The sequence below is a fragment of the Lissotriton helveticus genome, chromosome 6 (genome assembly GCF_964261635.1).
Source record: "Lissotriton helveticus chromosome 6, aLisHel1.1, whole genome shotgun sequence".
NCBI classification, from domain to species: Eukaryota; Metazoa; Chordata; class Amphibia; order Caudata; family Salamandridae; genus Lissotriton; species Lissotriton helveticus.
This window is the reverse complement of record NC_136067.1, coordinates 820,304,383-820,327,300: the sequence shown is the minus strand read 5'-3', so window position 1 is coordinate 820,327,300 and position 22,918 is coordinate 820,304,383.

Genomic DNA, 22,918 nt, shown 5'->3' with positions numbered 1-22,918 from the left:
GCCTTGAATCATCCTGGAAAGTTTGACTGTCACATCCTTCATTTACAATAATGTGAATACTGTTCAGCACCATTCTTGAATAGCCAGATGTGCCAGATAAACAATTAACACAATCCACATTTCAATTTTTATTAACATAAATCTTTCACCTTAGTCTTAAACTTCACAACACTTCTTTAAGCATGTACCATTCTGAACCTGAACAGACCTTTTTTCACTATCATAATTTTTCAGGGGGTAAAATTGTGAGTGAGTTCTCCCAACCACAAAAGTTTTGTGAATTTGCACTTTGTCCCCAACTTTAAATTTAGCAACTTTAACACGATGTGTTACTTTACTTGATTTTTTAAATTCCAGCGCAGCAACAATAGCTTCTTTACCAAGTAACTCTTGTACATACAGTTGAACCAATATATCGACCGAATCCTTAAGTTGCAGTAGTCTAAAGAAACTAACACCTGTGAGGAATATGGACAGGGGCGTAGCTACATGAGGAGTGTTTGGGGTGTTACATCACCTTATTAAATGCACTTTCTGTTATGTAGTTGGGTACAGGGTTTCAGTAGGGTTTTGTGAGGTGTCTGACAACATTCACCAGGGATTTTTATATACACACATATAAATATGCACACACACTTTCTCCCACTCTGTTTTGAAACTGTTGAAATTCTTTGGTTATTTTACAAAATATTATGTTTTCTCTCACTGAGTACCCCGATCAATCCACATTTGTTTCCATTTCCACTGCACCTTTAGCCCCTCTCATGCGACCTGCTTGTCCTATAATGTATTTTAACATTAAATGCTAGCCTGATTGTTGTAAAATCTAACTCTCAACTCCCCCCAATTGCACTGGCCAACCTACACCCCTGAATATCAAGTAAGGCCATCATTTCAAAATCTATTTCTCTAGGCAAGACTCACATACAAACCTGCATCACTGGCAAACTGCATTGTATCTCTTACAATCATGTTCACTCTGTCAACCATACTGTTGCTTTGGGGATTATACAGAGATACAAGTAAGTGTTTACTAAACCACAAGACACAAATACTACTTCATCTCATGGGAGACAAATTGAACTCCATTATCAGTAGTATAAGATATCACTATGGGCATCTAGAATGCTCTGTAGCTCCCCAATTTCCAGTACCAGAAGAGAAATTAGACATGGAGTACCAGGCCTCAAGACCACAGTAAAGTTCCCTTCTTCTTTCCAACCCAGAATGTTGTATTTTTGTTGTGCCATATATACTTTTGACTAACCTTGTACATTACTTTTTCACAAATATACCCCATTATGTCTATTTTAGTACTAGTATATGCAAACGGATTTATGGCATAAGGACATAAAGTGGTATTAAGCCATTTTTTAAAAAAATTAAATATCAGATAGAATTGTGATGGCAGATCCACAATCTACTACATTGCACAGCAGAGTTTCTCTTGCCATAATGTCACATGCAGGATAACCCTTGTTGTTACATCAGATTGGACTGCTAGTATCAACTTGCATTTTTCAAAATCATTTACTAAATCAGTCTGTAAACTGTTAACATGAATAACTTTTTCACTTGCTTTGCACATTGTAGCAAAATGACCAACCTTTCAATCTTGTAGCAAATTTTGTTTTTGCTGGACAAATAGCTGCATTTGCCAAATGAACATGAAAACCACACCTATAGCAAAAATTGAACTTTGACATTTTAATATCACAATACATAGAGGGGACTGCTCTCGACTGGATCACATCCTACCTTCAAAACAGGACAAATGTCATCCCTACCACCCCTGTCTCCTCCAAACCAGACTTCACAAAAACAGGTGTCCCTCAATGCTCTATCATCTCACTCATGCTTTTCAAAATCTACATGAAGGTATTACCGGCAATTATCAATGAATTTCAGGTCACATGCTATAACTATGCAGATAACACAAAAATACTTCTTAAACTAGAAAGCCCCAAAGACATTGAAAACTCAACGATCCTCAGTTGCCTCGGAGCCGTTGATCAGTGGATGATATGGAGCTACCACAAATTGAATGCTTCATAAACTGAAATACTTACATGCAGACATTAGAAAACTTATGACCCACAAACCTTGGAATTACCATGGACTCCAAATTATCAATGAATGCCTATTGGGCACGTTAACAAGATCAAGTTTCATTACTATGAAAAATGTGCAGTGCATCTTCCCCCATCTAAGATTTCCACACAAGTCCCAGACTACTATCTCTCTTGTACTGTCTAAACTTGATTATGCCGATGGCCTCTACCATGTATCAGCTTTATCAACTATGAAAAAGTTGCAATTAATTCAGAACTCTGCTGCCGGATTACTCCTACATGTAAAGCCACAAGTCTAGATCTCCCCTGCCTTGAGGGCCCTACATTGGTTACCGTTTGCCAGAAGATCCACCTTCAAGCTGTGTGTATCATCCAAAAAGGAATACATTGAACAGAAAAACTATTATTCAGGAATAAAATCACTGGATACATACAACAATGGAACCTCCACTCAGGATTGACACCTAGCCTCAAAACCCCAATAGGCAAGAAAAAAAACGAAGCTGGTACATCTTTCTCTGTTCAAGCAGCCACACTATGGAATTTATTACCCTCAATCATAAGAGCCTTGGATAACTATCTTTTCTTCAGAAGACTACTCAAGGGTTGACACTTTGCTCCATGACCACCACACTCCAACACAAATGTACAGCATATTTGTGTGCATGTAAACATGTATAGTTTAATATATTTGCGTATTTAGATATGTGGATTTTTTCACAAATATATACTACTTATGGTTTTAAAATATATAGATATTCTTTAGGTCTGCTTAATAAAAGTATATGTTACATTTGGTTAAAAAAAATATATATATTATACATATAGCCTGAGGCCACTCAAACAGTCAGTATTAACAACAGTGGGCAAGCCACTCCACACTGCCCTCGAGCAACACCGCTCACTCTCCCTGAGAAAAGGACCCGGGTGGGGCACGGCCTGACCAATCAAAAATGCTGCGGTGGAGGGGAGGGAGGATGACGAGCACACTGTCTGAAGGAATTCAAAATGCAGGACAGTGGAAGTCGGGAGTCTCGGGACATCACCGAAAGCGGGACGGTAAGTTTTACAATTACTTTTGTTTTATATATTTTTTCCCCTTAAACCCCTCCCACCTCCCCCCATCCCCTCCGCGGCACGACAACCCCATTTCCCCCCCCACCCACCCGTAATGCCGGCCGCGACTGTGTGTAGTGTTATTTGTCTTCCTTTACTTTTACTGGGACCTTTGAAAAGAAAATATACCTGCCCGACATCACGACCTTTTGACAACCTGACAATTGCAGTAAACCGAGGAACCTTATGTTCAAAGCAATCAGAATTGCCATAATGCTCTGCCTGGGAGCCAGCTGGTTGAAAATAGCACTTGCAGCAAAAGGGGTGTATTAGAACCAAAGGCAATGATTTGTACATTTAGTAGCTTTAGTTTAATGTGTCTAATCATGTGGAGTGTCACTTTGTTCACAGTAGCACCCGTGTCGCCAAATATGGAACATTCACCAAACTGATTTGAATGTGACGCACTGGTTTAGTAAAATCCTCCAGAAAGTATTTTCTGCACCCATTAAATATGGCACCCAACTGTACTGTAAATTCGTCGTCTTTCACAGCCTTCTTTTTGAAAAACAAAATAATGTTACAGTGGAACTAAACAAATGATTATGTTGTCACCTGTGTAAAATGTTAGGAATTCAGAAGCTGTTTAAAGCATTTAAGCGTGGCGCATGCAAGCTATCCTGAATAATCTTACTGCTGCCTTGCAAAGTAGTCACATCTCATTAATCCGTGTTTGGTGGGTTAAGATGTACTTATTCAAATTGTTTTTGATGGCTGCATCATGCTTGTTTCAACTTTCTGGAGATTTTACAACCGGATACGATATCTCTTTTTTAATGACAAGGCCTTATGGTTCCTGAATAATAATGCTACTTCGTAATCCCAACTGATGGGTCAACATACATTAGAATCAAATGAAAATAAATAAATCCTATTGTAAATTATAGTAAGTGAAAAAAATGGATTTCCTACTGTATCTCATAATGAAATGTTTTTGGTGGCAGTGAGTGGCAGGAGAGCTGGAGAAACGTCTATATTGAGTGACTCTGTTACTTTGGCACAACGTTCAAATATATACATACATTATAATGTTGGGTAGGTTTCTTGAGTCAATACACAGCAGTCCTCACAGTAGGACGCTTTTAGGAAAAATCTTCAATGAAAGTATATTTCTTTTATCGCTTTTAGGAAAAATATTAAATGAATGTGTATTTCTTTTATCGCGCTATACGTTTGTTTCTCTAAATCGTATAGTCTAGAACTGACTCAAACTGTGAGACACCTACGTGTTTACATCCTTGCAGCCCACCAGTGATTTTTGGAAGCTATATAAAGTGTGCAAACTGATCCAACTTCTAAAGGCTCTGCTGCATGGACATTGTGGCTAACAGTCGTTGGTCTATGCAATGTTCGACCTTTCCAGTTGGTGTGTTGCTTAGGGATGGTGGTATGTACTACCAATGTTTTCTTGTTGTATGAGAACCCCTCCAAACTTCCCTTATGACAGTCAGGCTCACTCGTGGCACAACGCTCACTTTTACGCCTCACTACTTTCAAAAGTCACCAGCCGCCACTGTTCATGGTGTATTCTGTGGCAGTAATAACAGTCTCCTCAGGCACATTTTCAGAAATGTGTAACACTGGGGCCTTCACATGCCCCCAAATACCAGCCACATAAGTAGCTACTGAGATGCAATGTGCCTGGTACCTGTTTCACATGTGCTTTAATGATTTAGAACCTAATTTTGATGCAACTCCAGAGAAAACATGTTGCATTTGAAAACTGATCATTCCTATAATTAGTATGATGCGCCCAACTACCCTTCTCAATAAAATGACCTCCCAATTGAGAGTAGTTGGTGGTATGTTTAAGTAGCATTTTTTCAGATAGAATTTAAAGGAGGGTAGATGCATTAACCCTAAAAGTCATGATTCATGTCTTCCACAGATTAGCTTTGAGGTCCAACTCTCCCATGAATCAGGCAAAATTATCCAACCGCAATTGCAGGGCTATCAGGGTGCACTCCAAATGCACTGCATCGCCTGCATAAAGTATAGGGGGCATGGTTGTTGTCCAATCTGGGGCATGTCCCTGCACCTCTCCACCTACACTCCATGAAGCTAGTTTATGTAGAGGGGGAAGAGGAAAGGGGCAGGGACACGCTCTGCCTAACTCCTCTTTTTACCTGAAAATCCTCTATATGTTGTCCTCCAATGCCGAATCTGACTCTGTTCGTTCAGCTATGGTAGGTGTCCCTAATTAGGCTAGTGATGCATCTGTCCACACCCATGCTCTCCATTAAATATCAGAGCTTACTGTGAGACCCACAATTGAACACGCCGAACAGACCCATGAACCCAAACTACATGGAAGCCTTTTTAGTAACTACGTATTTGCTGACCAATAGAGACATTGTTCCACCATCCCAATCCCTCTCCGAAACCCATACTGAAATGAAATAAAAATACCAGTAATTGTAAAACGCACGGCTACCTCCGAGGTGGTGTCCCGGCGCTGGGGGCCGTCGGGAAGAGTAAGCGAGCTATTGCCCTGAGTCACATGGTGGTGGGCTAACCTGCCACCAGCACCGGGGATCGAACCGAGTCCAGAGTCAGGCACCCAGGCCGCTGCGCCACACCTCTCCCATACTGTATATAAGCAAGCATCTTCTTTTCCAGTGCCCATTCCTGTAATCTAGTGAAGGTTATACATGCCAGCACCTCAACTGGTAAGTTAAGGAGAGGGATAGAGCAGTAACAACAAGGGTCATTCTGGATACCTTTTTTAAAGATGGATACAATGATTGGTTGTGACCACATAGGAATCTTACTAAATTCCCCCACAACATAGGCGAGTATGAGGTTCCATAACTCAAGGTTTGATTTATAGAGATCCAGGGGGGCTCCATTGGGTCTGTGGGCTTTACCATTCATGCTCTTCCTGAATGCCATGTTTACATCCGAAAGTGTCAATTAAATCAAAGAGCTAGCTTCTGTGGTTGGGGCAGGGGTGTATATATACCCTAAAAATAGTGTCCTTATCCTCTCCTACGTTAGTAGCTAAGTAGATATCACTAAAATAAGTCATCCACTCCTGAACTTGAATAGCCACTTCCAGTGTGGAATCTCTTGATTCCTTAAAATTTAGTTGATTACTGTTATGCCAAAAAGAAGTGGTATCATTGTTCAGGATAGCTGCTTCTAGGTCTTCCCAGGCTTCTAGTTCTATTACTCTCTGTCCTCTGTACTAAAGCAGGGGCAGGTTTATAGTACTTTCTACATGCTGGAATTTCTATGTGTGCTCTATTTGGGTCCCTGAGAGGCTTTCATAGGCCGTCATGTGGTTTGGAACAATTATGATCAAACCATCCCTCAATTTTTGATAATCTGTTGGGCATGAGGACTGGTGAGCCCCTCCTTAACATATTTGCTATCCCTCCGAAAGCAAAGTTAATGTCCTCACCTGCTGCATATTCATCAAGGCAAATATTTACCTGCTTAGAATTGTCTTTGAAAACGTTGACAAGAAATCCTTCCGGGTTAATCCTCTCCCATTTTTTACATGAGCTGTTCCTTCAAATTAAAGTCCTCAGCTATATCTGGGGTCCTACATCGACCCTCCCACTATTCCAGATTAAGCTCGAGACTTTGTGAATAATGATTGTTAAAATAATTAACATGAGTCTACCAAGTCTTCCAATGGCCTCAGAGCAATCAACCCAAATAATAAAATGAGAAGTGTCAGCTTCTGTCTCAGAAAGATGATCAAAATGGTGTTGTCCTTCTGCTTCAGGACAAATGTAAAGCACTGCAAATGGATGTTAATTGTCAATTTCTTTCTGACAATGACATTAAATACCATTTAAAACGTCAGTGCCCTTTTCATCAACTCAAACTGGGATTCAATGGAACTGAAAAAAATTCTGCTGGAGCAGACACACCTTGCATTGTCAATTTCAAACCAGAATCTGAGGAACAATACATTTAGCATAAAGAGCTGCCATTCCAAAACAAAGGCAAATATCAACGTACTTTCCCAACAATACAAAGGTATTTGAATATATCAATAATTCATATTGGTATATATTGAACATTAAATCATTAATAACAAAATGCCCAGCACCATGCTCCTAACCTACAAAAGCTGAAGAAAGTAGCGGACAAACTGCAAAATGGTTCGTAATTCTTCACGTTTCAATGTAATTACTGTGAGACATTTACTTGACAGTAACTTAATAATTAAGAATCATTTATATATTAAAGATGACATTGGTAATGCTGAGCATTGCATCTGCGCAGTAATGTAAAGACATTGAGTTACTCACTGAGTTATGATGTTAGCACGTTGAACGATGCTCTCCGTCACAGCTGTATGATGGTTGAAGACTCTCATCACATTGGGAATAATTTGCCTGATCAAAGGATTGCACAGCAACTTCCAGTTTGGTCAACAATTTACATGAATTTCTCTGCAGAGTGCATGGACACACATCGATATCCTTGAATCCTTTGCTACAGCTCTCTGCTCTACTGGATTCACGAATCCAGAAGAGTTCACACCATGATTAGACCTAAAAACTCAGACATGGTGGGCACAAATCGTCGCCAATGTAACAAAGCGTATCCAAGTATAATGAAGATCCGTGAAGACTACCAAGGAAAATATTATTGTAGTTCTATTCATATATTATTTATTTGATCAATCACATCAAGATTCTAATCTTTGCTAAACATTCCATGAATGAAAGAAAGCAAAACTACCAATAGAGACTTAACATGATGGTAGGAACAAAGAGGAAAGACAGAGGAGAGATAGGGAGGAACAATTGCAGCTTAGAAGAGTGAACAAAACAGTGACTATCATTGTGTGTGAAATTAGAATGCGCTATGGCATTTTGCAGTTGTGAAGAATGTTCAACTCACCAAGAGCTAGCCATGTGACTGGGTGAAAGGTGAAACGTTCGAGCCACTTTTGGCTTTGTTTGCGGATTATCAGTACCGATAGAGACTGATTCTATGTGATGAAGCTGCTGAGGTGAAAATATGTTCCTTCTCTGGATCTTCACTCAGTAAAGTGTGGGTGACAAGTGATTAGCCAGAAAGATTAGTCTTAAGTATGTTTAAGTTTGTGTGCGTCCAGGAGGATTTGTGCATGGGTCCTCACCATCGCCTTTGAATGCATGTTAGTGAGTTAGTCAACTGAGGTTTCACAGACCGTGGAGTAGGCAGGCAGTGCGAGGATTGGTGCCTGGAAATTGATGCTTGGAAATCTCCACATCAGATCCAAAAGCCTTCCCTTTTTTAGCATATGATGTATCCTTTGAAACTACTAAACTTAAAGGACTTTTTTTCAAAAGTACTATCAGACACATAGCCCTTTGTCTTGTGCATATCATGGCAAAGCTTCATTAATAGAGGATGTGAAAGCTCTTCTGGTGACTTGAATAATTCATGAGAGTCAGGTCCGCTTAAGTCACCTTTAGCTCAAGAAGACTTTCTTGATAAGATGAACCATAGTGCCTTAGGGACAAGGGTCAACTATTGCTCTTGTGGATCCCCTCGTGTGCCTCTTGTGGACATTGTTGCATGGCATGTGATGCCTTCTGGTCCAGCTAGCACTATAATAAATGTCTACTATACTTGTCCTCTATGTTGTGAACATTTACTGTTCTAAAGCGCTCTGACTCAGATGCTCTGTATAGATGCGTTATCTTTGATGAGAACATTTACTGTTGTAAGGGGCTCTGATACCTTCAGGTCTAGCTAGCTCTAAATAAAAACGCTCAAAACAATAAATAGCAGTGGTTTTCTGGGAGAATCTCTGATGAGTGTGTTGTAGTTGGTGGAATATTGAATTTTGACTGGGAATTTAAAACTAAACAACCGCACGCCACCAATTCTATGACTCATTCAAAGAACTTTGGATAGTAAGACTTCAGTTTTGGGCACGTAGATTCCTAAGCTTGTTAAATAAATCGATAGTTCTTTTGATTTAATTTGAAAAATACCCGATAGCTGCACAGCGTGTATTCCTGGTACCAGCCCAGTGCTACTATTATTGAAAAATAAAATGCAAGAATGTAAAGTGCCTATTTCTGTCCTTTTAAAACTTCTTGCAACAGTTTTGGTGAACATGTGCCACAATCAAGTGCCTAAAGTAAACCACTAAAAGACATGGAGGGTGAGGAACTAGCACATGTGTGCTGTCAATTTGTAACATGTCATGCACTTACTGACAAAGGGGGCATGATGAGGCTTGGGCATTAATAAAAACTATATGCCTGGTCTGCTTGGTTGGTTTGGTCATCATGGTTGTCTCACTATTGTACATAAATATTGCCATCCGGGCAGGTGTCTGTACAAACTGTGTGTTGGCCGAAAATACTATTACTTTATCATGAGTGCCATGTATCTCATAGAGACATACATGTCCGGATGCCACATCCTTGACATTTGTTTCATTGATAGCTCGTGTTCCCTCTGGCCCTCGTTACAAGTCGGTGTGGTGGCATACCTAGCTCAGTGATTTAAGCTGTCCCCCCTTACCTCCAGAGTTTCACCTTATAAGGGGTTATCGCCTGGTAAAAACGAATAATGTCTCAGCTGGCATTTTCCATCTACTTAAAGCCGGTGGAAAAAACCTGCAGGAAAACAAAATTGGTAACCAAATCCAAAGAAGGACCCCGTGGTTCCAGGTCCCTCGTGTTAATCCTCATTCAGGACACAGTAAGGGGGGATGAGGTGGGGGGATGGGGGGGGGGAGTCTGTCCAGCATCGTTAACTCTAGCCCCGGTATCTCCCCTCCTAATCATGGTATGAGGATATTTAAGCCAGACCCTTTTCCCTAAAAGCTGCGCCCCTAACATTTGCTTGTGCATTACAAGTAATAAATACTACCTATGATTTTTTCGGATTGGTTGACATCATTCTTTTTATCTTCTCTTTCTCTCATTTCCCAACTGGGAAGAGTAGGCGTGCACACATTATCTTGAAGAGGAATGTATGCTTTGCCACTGCTGCTGGAACATTTGGTGAATGTTTGTAAATACTGAAACCGAAAATCATGTCATAATCAAATTAAAGCAGGCCAATTAATCTAAGTCATCCCCAATAATCATAGTGTAAAAATGACAGTGCTCTAATAAGGATATCACAAGATACCAAGAGACCCTAATTAAAAATATTTAGGGTCTAGTTTAGGGACCTTCAGGTAATGTGATGTGGATACACGCAAATGGATTTTAAAAAGTCACCGTCCACTTTCCTGTTCTTTGGCGGTTGCTCTCTCTGTAAGTCTTTATTTTATTTACCTCTGGTCCTGTGGGAGTGGAAGATTTTTTATGGTTTTTGGCTGAAGCATAAAAGTAAATGTTGTTTAACTGAGAATTCAGAGCATTTGGAAGTAAAACATCAACTTCCAGATGTTCTAACAGAATCTGGAATGCTGCTCGAAAATGCCTGGCAGCTGGCAGCATTCTCAAGCCCACTGACGAGTGCGCATAACTGTGCTTTGTTTATTTGGTTGTGGACGTCAATTAACCTTGACTCTTTTACGTTTCATTCACCCCTGTTATCTGTGGTTACAAACCTGTTACTGAAGAATTCCCAAGCATGATGTCATCACTGCGTGGATTTCGAAAGCCTTTTCACTACCATTCAAATCTGTTTATTTATTTAGAGATTTTGAACTGAGATGAATGCGTTGCCAGCCAGTTACGTCAGCACCTGTCTTTGCCATTAGACCCTCAAATGTTCCTTGCCGTCTGCCACCAGTGTGGCATTCAAGCGCGTAGCCACCAATTGTGCAGTGACACGGAGCTGGCGTTGTAGCACTTGTAGGATGAGAACTCTAAACCCCAAAAATTCAGGACACCCCAACATGTAGAAACCCACAATTTCCACAACAACACGGATCTTGCCATGACACCCTCCCCATCAACAAACCCAACATTAGTTTAGCAGAGTTGCAAATAAGTAACTGGGACCACTCAATAACTGAGTTCTAGTTCTAAGAAAAGTTAAAAGGTTTTATTGCAAAATTCTCAGAAAATAAGCAATACAGAATCAACGCAAAGTCTCTCAGAATATTTCCTGGAAGACTCAAATGCAGAGTACATGGTCAATCTAAATATTAGAAATATTTTAAGTCCGAAATGAGCAGCACAATCAGTTCTAAAATAGACAGAATCCCTAGGGGAAAGGAAAAGTCTCTGGCTCACCCAAAACAAAGCGGTTTTTGTAAACATTTTCTGCATATTAATTGAGGCAACCTACAGTCTCACAGTGGTATGATTAGTGATAACCAAAACAGGGCAAAGCAATTAAAGTATGTACCATCGTAAGCTCATAACACTATCCCACTTTTAAGAAAGCTTCAAGCAAACACAGCAACACGTTGTCATGGAAAGTTCAGTTAAAATGAAACATTTTCAAATAGTAGATAATACAGCAGTAGAAGAGTGTTAATCCAGCAGCGGATCTTCAGCGTAAGAGGCCTTGGGCATTATTGCTACATCAGAACACTAGACAGTTCATTCGCCATGCAAGCACATTAGGAAAATTATGTCACAATGTTCTGTTCTCTGCGAACTCCACAATAATGTGAGAGATGCCCTGATAAACGAAAAGGGACTGGGTCAATTACAATTTAAACAGAAATGAGTCCCTCTCGTGTTCAATGTTGTAATAATAGAATCAACACTCTCATGACCATACTTCATTCACTCTGATATTCACGCACTGAACCTTGTTATATTATATAATGTCTCATTTACTATAGTATAAAAAATATATTCATTAAAATGATCTCCTTAATTACCGTGTATATAGCTTTCACTTATTAAAAACAATTTTATATAAAGCTCTACATTGTATTCAATCAGCATTAAAAGTACACTTGAGACAATTTCGGAAAAAACACAATAAAATCACATTCAGTATGTACAAATTAACTACATAATTTTACCATCACAGTAACAGAGTAATCACATGAAAATTTAAGAGTTGTCGACCCAGCGTTTTGGTGGATGAAGCTTGATAGACACCACCTTCTTCAGGACAAGAACATATTTTTTTTCAACAGAAATCTCTCTGCAATATGTTTTTCAACGATCCCTTCTTATTTCCCACACTGGTTGAAGAGGGTTTGGGGATGTGATATTTTCTAAAAAAAGATATTCCTCTTTTTATCTCCTTGTTACTCCTTTCGAGAAGATTACATTTTTTCTGTTCACTCCGTCTCTTGCAATTGTAGGATAAATCACTCTATATAATATCCTAATGTTTTTTGTCAATATGAGATGCCTGTTCAATCTCTCTTGTTATAGATTAAATCACTGTCCTGGGTACTCAGCGATAAATCAGTACGCCTTCTTACACCTTTCCGGCGTTTGCCGGTCTCTTAGCTCGCCTTCCCATCAATGCGGTCACCCTGCTTTCTGTTTACTTCTTTAGAGCTGTTCTCTGCGAAGACTGTAGAGAGAAAAGTTGCACAGGGGGACTAAATGGGAGGGAGAATAAGCAGAAGTGAATTAATACCATCAGAACAGCATCCATGTGAACTAATATGGTGTCTTGTGAAAATGTGGTATATCCAAGGGACTGATTTAGATCTTGGTGGACAGGTTACTCTGTCATAAATGTGACTGATATCCCGTCACCGAAATATGAATTCCATTATATCCAATGGGATTTATATTTCGCCAAAGAGGATATCCGTCCTTATTGTGACTGAGTAACCGATCTGCCAAAATCAGAATCAGGCCCAAATTACATTAATAAATACACTTCTACATGTCAGATTAACATCGTTTTAACTGCAACATTATTATTTCACCATTTGTGTTTATACTCTATCATAAATCATTAATATTCAACATTTATTGTTACCCAAAATTGTGCATCAGAAAAATGGTAGCAACCTCTTCCTTCTGATTATTATTAAATTCACTAAAAACACATATTAATAAAACTTTATTAACGGGTGTTAGACCTGGCATCATTGGCGTGAGTCTCCCTTCCATTTTTTTGGGATTTCCTCCTCTGTTTTTGATATGTTTTTGCTGGTTATATGCTTTGGGCACTGTGCCACTGCTATTCAGTGCCACATTGCAAGTGCTCCCTATGTTAAATTAATATACTAATTAGTGATTCCATGATTGGGTTATTTGATTTACTTGTCAGACCCTAGTACAGTGCACCATGTGTGCCCAGGGCTTGTAAATCAAATGCTGCTGGTGGGCTTGCAGCACTGGTTGTGCCACCCACAGAAGCAGCTCGTAAAATGTGTCTCAGGCCTGCCATTGCACGGCCTGTGTGCAGTCTGTGACTGCCATGTCGACTTGGCAAGTGCACCCACTTGCCAGTCCCTAAACCTTCCCTTTTCTTTATATCAGACACCACTATGGTAGGCCCAAGGGCAGGGTGCATTGTAGGTATAAGGTAGTACATGCCCTGGTGTGTGTAGCATGTCCTAATAGTGAATTACAGCCATTTTTGTTTTTTTCACTATTGCAAGGCTACCTGTTCTCTATAGGCCAGAATTGGCAGTTAGATTATTACATCTTATAATCTTAACTGACTCAGGGAACATGGTAGAAATTGGAGTTTAGTATGCCTGAAATCAGAATGATAAAATACATCTTTTAGTAAAGTTGGTTTTAACATTCTGTGTTTGAAAATACCACTTTTAGAAAGTAGGTATTTTCTTGTCTAACTATACAAAGCCTGCCTCTGCTGGGTTGTGTATTCCTTGTCTGGAGTTTGAGAGACAGGGCTGGGGGATTCGAGGAGACACAATGAGTCAACCCATTGGTGAATAGGGAGGTCTGCATCTAGATGGGAGGGAGGAGTTGCACCTGGGACCTGGATAGGACTGGGCCTCCCCTCCACAATGCTGGCTCCACCCCCTGGAGTGTGGCTGATGTATCTGCCCTGCACTGTGAAAGAAGAGAAGGAATCATGTCAACAAAGTGCTCCAGGGCTGTGCTGTCCCTCCACAATGCTGGCTCCACCTCCTGTGGGGGGTCTGATGTTTCTGCCCTGCACTGTGAAAGGAAAGAAGGAGTCCTTTAAACAAAGTCCCCAAGAACTGGTTTGGACTAGGCAGAGGCCTCTCTGCCTTCAGAGAACAAAGAGAAAAGTAGTATAAATATTGGGGCTCAGACCCAAGAACTTTAGATCATTTCTGGGAACAAGAAACCTTTTGCCAAGGAGAAGAACCAAGGAAGCTGCAGGTGTTTGGACTGCCCCTCTGCCAGTGTGCTGTTTGCTGGGTTGGCCTGCAGTGGTTTCTTTATTGCCAAGGAAAAGGAGAAGGAACTTTTTAAGGACTTTCATCATCTACAGAATATTCTCCAAGGGCTTGAGTTTGTGCTTGCCTCCTGCGGAAGTATCATGGACTAAAGCCTTAATCTCCTGCTCCCCCTGAATTTCCTTGCTGGGAATTCTAACTGCAGAAGCCTGCGTGTCGCTGGAAGCGAGTCGCAACAAGAAGAAGCTTGATGCCGCCGCAGCTGAGATCGTCGCATCGCCGGAGAAGGCTGCTGCCGCCGCATCTCCTAAGAAGATTGTCTTCGTTGAAGCTGCCTGCTGTAGCATCACCGGAGAAGCGTGACTCAATTGAGAGAGTCGCCATTGCATCACAGGAGAAGCGTGTCACAGGGCATGTCGCGGTACCAAAGTACAGAGTCGTCGCAAGGCTGCCAGGGTGTCTACGCATCATCGTCACCTCGTCGCATCAAGGTTGCCATTTTCTCACATCGCACCAGGATTGTCGCATCGCATCGAGGCGCCATCTTGCGCATCACAACCAGACCGCAAGCCGAGAACCTATGCATCATCCCCGCAACGGTAAGGATCACGACGCATCCCCTTCTCTGCGCAAGCATTGAGGCACGATGCATCATCTCCCCCGGATCACGGAACCAACGCATCTCCCCTTTTTCGAGCCTTTTGTTCGTTTTGCGTTACGCATCCAGGTACTTTGTTGAGAACTTTGTCGCATTTATCACCAACTTGAACTAAGTAACTTTTACCATCTTTAAGTCAATCTTAAGTACAGTATTGTGGATTTTTGTCGTTTGTGGTCTTGTGTTAAGTCTATATAAAGACTACTTATTTTGATAAAACCTGTGTTGTGTCCATCTGTAGTGTTTTCACGGTATTACTGTGTATATTCACAAATGCTTAACACACTGCCTCTGAGATAAGCCTGCCTGCTCGTGCCAAGCTACCAAGGGGTGAGCAGGGGTTATTTAGGAGTGTAATCCCCTTATCCTGACTTAGAAATAAGGGTCCCTATATGGCCAAAGGTGAATACCATTGCCAACTAGAGACCCCCAGATCTAACAACGGGGAATCAGTTAGTAGACTTCGCTATCGCTTTCAGTAGCTTTCAATAATTTTTTTCTGCCATCTTTATTGGGTCATAGACATGATCTTTAAGAGTCTCAATCTCAATTTTAGCTGCTTTCATCTTTCTTTTTTTAAACCTCTTTCCAATTTTAGCTGTGAGCCTTCCAACTGTATATACAGAATATTTCAACTGGAGAAACAGAACTATTGCCCCAACCATTATAATTATTAGAGGGGTTAAGATCAGTCGAATAGTATTCCCACCCAAATAACTCAGCCATTCACCTACCTTTCCAAAACTCTTTCCCGAATCACTAAACCAGGAAACTACACTTCCTCAAAAGTCAGGCTCTTCAAAAGATTGAATAGTGTGCAAAAGATTAGTGATATAACTTATATAATAGTTCATAATTCTACTATTATCTGGCATGCATGTACAGCAAATTTTTGCTTTTGCTCCTCTGCAGACTCACTCCTTCGTTTGCCAGGTGTGTATCTAATGCTAATCTATTCTGGATAACCACAGCTCTCATAGCAAGCATCTCTTCATTTACTAGCTTCAATGCTGCAGCTGTACCTACAGCTAATTCATCAACTAAAGTAGAAAGAAATCTAATTTTCACATCATTCCCTACTACCCCTATTGTCAGGTTCTGAAACCCTGGTCAACTGCGCCTGCCTAGTGATGGTAAACTACATGTTCCAGAAGTCTTGGCGGCATGGAGGCGGGAGCTATTTATTCATTCCGAACCCGGATGTCGGGTTGTATTGGATTTTGGTCATTCTGGATTTGGTAACGGTGCGGCTGCTCGTTAGCCTCTTGGGGGGCCGTGGTGCTTCGCTGATTTGGTCGCGAAGACACGGATACCTTTTTGCTTGACCCTTCTGGGTTGGGATCCTGTGCGGTTGTTATACCGCCGTAGCAGAGGAGTGAGTTGGCGGACTTACTACAAGTGTGCTGTGGTGCTTCGCAGAGTTCGTTCGCGAAGACACATCCACCATCAGAGCTGTGCTTCGAGGACTGAGGGGGCGTGTCGGCCGATACGCTTCTGTGGCGCTGTGGTGCTTCGCTGTGATTGTTTCGCGAAGCCACGGACGCCTGTGGTCAGCATCCCGCAACTCCGGGTGGAAGTACTTTGGGGAGACTGCAGAGGAAGAGCGCTTCTATAGCGGAAAAGGAGCCTGCTAGCTACCAACAGAGGAGCCCAGTTGTGCTGTAGACTCCAGGGGTTGTTGGCGGTAAGGTGTCGAGGCTTAACTCTTTTAAGGAACCTCCTTGTTTTCTGTTCTTTGTTCCTTATTTCATTTCGGGCTCTGGTGCAATTACATTGGATAGTTTCCTTACTTCTGTGACGGACCAGAAGGGGTGTGTTGGTGAACCTACGTTTGAATTGCTGAGAGAACATGAATACGACGAAGCCTGACGATTTTCATAGGGCCTCCATGGTGTGTATCCCTGGTATGTACAAGGAAGGGATCTAGGGAATGAGAGGCTTATGACAGGAGGAAAGAGGGGAGTAATTTATGCTAGTGTTTTTGTAGGAAAACTCCCAGGGGCTTCACGCAGGAGAAGAGCGTCAGGTGACAGCGTTGTTATTCCACCCCGGTATTCTTAGCAAGGTACAGGTAACCATAAAAAGAAAATACGAAGGATAGAGAGGCATCCTAGAGTATTTGTAACTGGTTCTTCCTTTGTCTTTCAGATTGACACCACCCAGGCCGCACCATCCCGGCCATTCATATTTTCCCTCGCCAGACCGCCTCTAAGCTCTGGGTAACTGCTTGAACCAGGCTTGGGGAGGTCTGGAGGTGGACCCCTTGAGCATCACCCGGATTCCGAAGAGCACTGAGGATCCTGACACCTATAGTAGGAATCATAGCACCTAATATATCCAATACTACTTAACCTAAGTGCCTTTTCAGTCTTCTCAAGTTCTCCAAGTCTTCCAATTCACTCACATGATTGATTGTAGGAAGCACCAAAGCAACATAACAAGAACCAATCCAATTCTTTGGCAGGTTAAAATAATCATTCTTTCCACAAGCATAAAACTTTCCCCTAAAAACATTCTCTTCCCCTGACAAATAATTTCCAAAGACTTTTTATAATGGCTTTCCCCTATATTAATACCCTTATCATCTTCTAGAGATTTCCTTCTCACTATACAAAACTCACCGCTCTGTTTTATGTCCAGCTTAAACTTAGGATGAATAATCGACATTTTAAATTCTTCTCCTTGTCTCATTTGTTGAACAACAATCTTCCCTTCTCTCCAGTTCCTCCAGTGGCGTAACACAGGCCCCCACAGCCTTCGCGGTACGAGGGCCCTCAAGTTCCAGGAGGCCCCCTCAGCAGAGTACTCTGCCCGGATGGCTCCTTATTGAGTCTGAAGAGGGCCCATCTACGTACCTTGTAGGGGGGCCCTGTCAAGTTTCTTTACGCCTGTGAGTCCCTTACAATTCTAACTCCTCTTTCATTACATTATCTAATAAACTCAATTTCTACTTGATTTAGTCTACACACAGTCTCAGTTAGTGATTTTAGTTTTATGAACAATTTGTGCAATCATTCATTTGCAGTTACCATAAGTAACATCTAAATTATCGAAATGTGTTAGAAGATTCTCTAATGAAATATTAATATTAGTCAAATAAGGAGAAAGAGGATCATATTCATTACTGACAGCAACCTACACATTAGAAGACACAGAATATGATAACGAAAAATGAATACATGTAACTCCTTCACCACCAGATGTAGGAAGCAATGTGCAGAAGAAAAAACTATCCACCTACATTATCCTGACGTACACATGAATCATCCTAATATGCAAAGTATCATGAAATGTATTAATCAAAAATTCTTTATGTTCTAAAACATCATCATCTAACTTATTTCTACAAGTAACTAATTCAGCCCTACCTCAGTCATATAGTATTGTATTGTAATTGCATTTATATACCGCTTACTACCCCTGACGAGGCGTGAAAGTGCTTTTTCGGCGAGTAGCACGCTACTCGGGAACCCATAAAGGATTAGTGTTGAATTAATATAGTGAAATATGAAAGTGATTTAAGTGGTGGATAGGTTAGTCAATTATTTGGATTCAGAAGGATAGAAGAGGGAAAAAGGTTTGTATTTATATAGCGCTTGTTACCCCTGATGGGGTGTTGAAGTGCTTTTTTGGGGGGGGCGAGTAGCACGTTACTCCGGACACCCATAAAGGATTAGTGGTAAATTAGTATAGTGAAATATGAAAGTAATTTGAGTGGGGGACATTAGTCAGTTATTTTGAGTTAGGAGGATAGAAAAGGGATAGAAGAGGGAAAAAAGGTTTGCATTTATATAGCGCTTGATACCTCTGATGGGGTGTTGAAGCTATTTTTTGAAAAGTAGCATGTTACTTCGTAACCCATAAGGATTAGTGTTGAATTAGTATAGTAAAATGTGAAAGTCACACTGGTATTAGTAAGCACACCAACAGGCCAAATAAAACAACTAGGATTATCAGAAACTATTAACCCTACAATTTTACATTATTTGCTGTACTCAGTTTTTAATTGAGAAAGAAAAGTCCTAGAGCTCACAAATCAAAAAACTCAAAAATGTCTTTAACTCCTTCGACGCTCATGACGAGCTCAGCTCGTCATGGAAATGCCATTCATTTCAATGGAAATTACATGGCAACGATCAAATAGGCCTTAGCATCCAAGTGGTTAAAACAATATTAATTTCTTCCTTTGATCTTATTTCATTAAAACAATAATCAAAACAAGACTCAAAAATAGTCTTTTCTTCTTCAGGTAGTTTTCAAAAGTTAATTTCAGTCATACAATCTCTTTAGGCCTCATTCAAAAATTCAGGGATCATTTCCGCTTTATCCAACAGTCTTTTATAGTACTCTTATCTATTCAGAGCAACACTCTGTTCTTTCAAGTTGGTTGTTCTTCTGTTGCTATTTCACTTTCAGTTTCAATCTCAAATTTAAACTGACAAAAGGTCAATAGATTGCCTAGATCTTCTTCATCTTCTTCTGCAGATACTGCAGTTAGATATACCCATTCAGGTGAAGCATTTTGTTTCTAGTTAGTACTCTCCTTGTTGATATTTTGACCACTGACAATCCACTTTCATTCCCTTTTTAGCTTTACTGTTTCACACTAGATTCAATCTGTCTCTCATAAGTTCCCACTGGTTCCCACTGTTTTCTTTTGTAAGTGCTCTTCCTTAGAATTTCTACTTCGGTTCTCCCCTAATCACCAACAGCAGTTTTTTGCCACAGGCTCCTTACTTTCCAAAGAACTTTAATTCAGGCTTGAACTTTTACTTGAGCTCTGTTTACTGCGAACATCTTTCTTCATCTGGGGATCTTTGTAACTTGGATTTTCAAATGCACCTTGTCATCTATTTCATCTATTGGATCAGAGACTACTACTCGCTGCCACGCGTGCTTTGTTCTTTTGCAGGATAACAACTATTCACTCTCATTCCTGCTTTGAAACTGGACTTTAAGATTCCTCGTCAGAACTTTTGTTAATCTGAAACTTCACAACTTCATATCTCTCCTTGTTATCTTCACCAGTTTTAAAATGTTCACCCCTCTCTGGGTGTAGTGCAAACATAAGCTTGGCTTTGATCTCCACATTATGCTTGATTCTGTACTTGACTCTGTGGACTTTTGTCTTCTCCAGTGGTTGATTCTACTACTTCCTCAGCATTGGCCACTCTCACTCTCTTTGTGTGCGCAGTGTGGACCCACTTCAGCACATTTTACCTCAGTATTCGTCATCAATATCACCTGGAAGGGACCTCGCCACCTCTATTTAAGGCATCTCTTTCTGACATGATTGCGAATTACAGTCCGTTCCCTGGTTTCAGACTGTGGCAAGGAATATCTCTTGCTTCTTCTGTTGCCACATTCACCTGATGAGATACAGATTTCACCATATCAGCCAGAGCTTTGCAATAATTTAGCGCAATGTCATAAATTATTCAAGCTAGTGCACCTGAAGGTGCACACGCAAGTATCATTGCCCTAGTCGTAAGAATTTCATGTGGCAATAAACCAGTTTTCGTATCAGGAACACTTCTCATCAAAACAAGAGAAAGAGCAACTGGCCACTTTAAACCAGTTGAAGCTCAAACCTTTGCCAGTTGCTTCTTAAGGGTTTTGTTTGTTCTTTCAACCACTGCAGACTATTGAGGATGATAACTACAATGAAACCTCTGGTCAATTTCAAATGCTGTGCAGATGATTTGCACAGCCAATTTTATTAATGAGTTCCACGATCAGTCTCAATTGATGTTGTCATACCTTATCATGGAATCAACTTCCTGAACAACAATTTGGCAACAGGAAGGCTATATGCTCTCCAGCTGGCATATGCCTCAACCGATTTAGAAGACAAGCATACAGTTACTAAGATTTACTACGAATTATTGCAACTCGGTATCTCAAAAAAGTCTGCTTGGAGTCTTGTAAATGGGCCTTCTGATTTGCTAACGTGACTCATCAATGCTAATGTCTTTCTCCCTTGGTTGTTTAATTGCGATCACTGAAATAATATCGAGGGACAGAATATCGACCAACAAAAATATCATTGACAAAATATCGAGAGACAAAATATCGAGTTTCTATCTACAAACAGGTAAGTACAAAAATATCGAGTTAAAAATATCGTTTACAAAAATATAGTTGTAAAAAATATCGACTTTAATAAAAACAATGTTTAATTACATTAATATAAAAAATTTATTACTAAAATATACTTAACAATACTTAAAATAACTTTTAATAATTAAATAATTAATTAAAGTAAAAAATAATATTTTTTTAATCATATTTCTTAAAACATATATATATATAGTAACAAAATTTAATTAAATAATAGCCAATATTATTAACGTACAAATACAAAAGAGTAAAAATTACTATTCCCACTCCAGTGGGTGCAACAGTAGGGAAAGCGTTGGATAGCGTAGGGGTTAAAATTACTATTCCCACTCAAGGAGTGCAACAGTGGATATATGACGTTACAACGCAACTTTTACAACGCACTACCATTACAACGTAAGTATTGGTAAGTATAACATAATTTTTATAATTTAAATTATTTAAAATTAATTTAATATAATTTAATTTAATTTCATTTCATTAAATTAAATTAATGTAAATGTAATTTTACTTTATTTTTACACTGTACCCCTGTACCCCAAAAACCCAAAACTGACCCTGAACCCTAAAAAAAACCCTTTACCCAAAACCCCAAAACTGACCCTGAACCCTAAAAATACCCCTTTACCCAAAAACTAAAAACTGACCCTGAACTCTAAAAATACCCCCTTACCCAAAAACCCAAAACTGACCCTGAACCCTAAAAATACCCCTTAACCCAAAAACTAAAAACTGACCCTGAACCCTAAAAATACCCCTTTACCCAAAAACTAAAAACTGACCCTGAACCCTAAAAATACCCCTTTACCCAAAAACTAAAAACTGACCCTGAACCCTAAAAATACCCCTTTACCCAAAAACTAAAAACTGACCCTGAACCCAAAAAATACCCCCTTACCCAAAAACTAAAAACTGACCCTGAACCCTAAAAATACCCCTTTACCCAAAAACCAAAAACTGACCCTGAACCCTAAAAATACCCCTTTAATTTAACATAATTAGCAAATAATCAATTAAATTAAATTAATTACCAATTACATTTTAAATAATTAACAAATATTATTTAATTACCAATTAATTAAATATTACTACCAATTAATACATTTAAATATTTAATTAATTATAATGAAATTACTTCCCACCCTATTCCCCTATAAACCCACAACCCGCTACAGGAAATAAATTATTTTAATTTACATAATTAGCAATTAATCAATTAAATTAAATTAATTACCAATTAAATTTTAAATAATTAACAAATATTATTTAATTACCAATTAATTAATTATTACTACCAATTAATACATTTACATATTTAATTAATTATAATTAAATTACTTCCCATCCTATTCCCCTATAAACCCACAACCCGCTACAGAATAAAATTACACAATAATTTAAAAAAAAACATTAATTTAAAATAATTATAACATAAAATGACACTTTTCACACATATTATAACATAAAAACACTATAAATAATTAAATAATATTTAAAAAACGATATTTTTTACTATCTAGATTATATACTTGGATATTTTCACTTTCTATATTATTTACAGTCGATATTACTTCACTTACCTTAAAAACGATATTTTGACTGTCGATATTCTGTCCTGTCGATATTTTGTCCAAACGATATTTAAAACTCGATATTCTGTCCAAACGATATTTTGGAGTCGATATTATGTCTGTGCACCGTTTAATTGACACACTAAACACCTTGAACACACACCCTCAGCAACATCTCTGAATTTTGTAT